General features: G+C 55.1%; 1 non-coding gene across 1 annotated transcript; it reads left to right on the forward strand.

Annotated features, from left to right (window-relative positions):
- The first annotated feature begins 198 nt into the window (after nucleotides 1-198).
- Nucleotides 199-280, forward strand: TRNAS-GCU. The gene has a single exon. It is a non-coding gene; the product is annotated as a tRNA-Ser (tRNA).
- The last annotated feature ends 857 nt before the right edge of the window (nucleotides 281-1,137 follow it).

Consider the following 1,137-nt stretch of genomic DNA (forward strand, 5'->3'; position numbering starts at 1 on the left):
GCGGACCTGGGGCAGAGCTCGGCTCAGAGAAGGCCGGCGCCGGCTCGGGCCGGGAGGAGAAACAAAAGCGTCTTTCTTTCCGCCGTTTCTCACTCCCCGGAGCCCCGACGAGGTCGGCGTTGGGAGGTGGGGGGTGGCGGACCCGCAGGTGCGGAGAGATGGGAGATAAGAGGACGTGGAGAGAGGTGCCGGACGTGGGACGAGGTGGCCGAGTGGTTAAGGCGATGGACTGCTAATCCATTGTGCTTTGCACGCGTGGGTTCGAATCCCATCCTCGTCGGCCCGTTTTACAGGGAGGAAGGCGTGTTCATTTTCCGCATCCCTCCTGTCTGGAGCATCAGGTTGAAGACTGAAGTGGGGGTGCAAGTGGAATTCCGCCCAAGTGGGGGCTCGCTCCCTTCTGTGTCCACCGTGCATCTTCTGCCTGTTCCTGCTCCAGGTATCTGGGCTTTCTGGGCAGAAGCCCACGTTGTAGTTTTCTTTCTCCTTAGAAAAGGGCCCTGGGGTCGGAGGCACCTTAAAGACGGAGAGCCAATATGTTGTGTGCAGGAATTAGAGGAGGCCCCACTGGAGGCGTCGCGCTCCCCATCTGAAGTAGTGGAACTTGGTGGCGGGAAGGTGGTGATGGTGCTTGGTCACTTAAATTGTGACTCTGTTCAGCCTCCCGATTCTCCCCAACCCCCAGCTCTTCTCCTAAGGTGGAGACTGTGTATCCATATGTCCCCTCTGCAATGCACACAAGTTCACTTAAGCAGAGGGTCTCGACCATTCCAACACCAGCCACCATACACAGAAGGCACTTAATAAGTGTTTGTGGATGTCCGTTTCTGTTGTTTATAACATAAATGCCTGAAACTGGGTGATTTGTAAAGAAAACGAAATTTATTGCTTACAGCTTCAGAGGCTGGGAATTCCTAAGTCCAGGGAGCACATCTGGTGAGGATCTTCTTTGGTGGTGTCTTTACAGCAATGCAGGGGTCTCACATGGCAGAAAATGGGAGAGCAGAGAAACTCAGAATCAGGCTTTTTTTTCCCCCCTTTTGTCTTTTTTTTACTGACCGGTAACGGGATTGCAGCCCTCGGTGTTCCGCCCGCACCGCGCTCAGCCAGTGAGCGGGAACCGGTCTCCACATGGGA

The sequence above is a fragment of the Galeopterus variegatus genome, unplaced genomic scaffold, assembly GCF_000696425.1.
Source record: "Galeopterus variegatus unplaced genomic scaffold, G_variegatus-3.0.2 Scaffold4258, whole genome shotgun sequence".
NCBI lineage: Eukaryota > Metazoa > Chordata > Mammalia > Dermoptera > Cynocephalidae > Galeopterus > Galeopterus variegatus.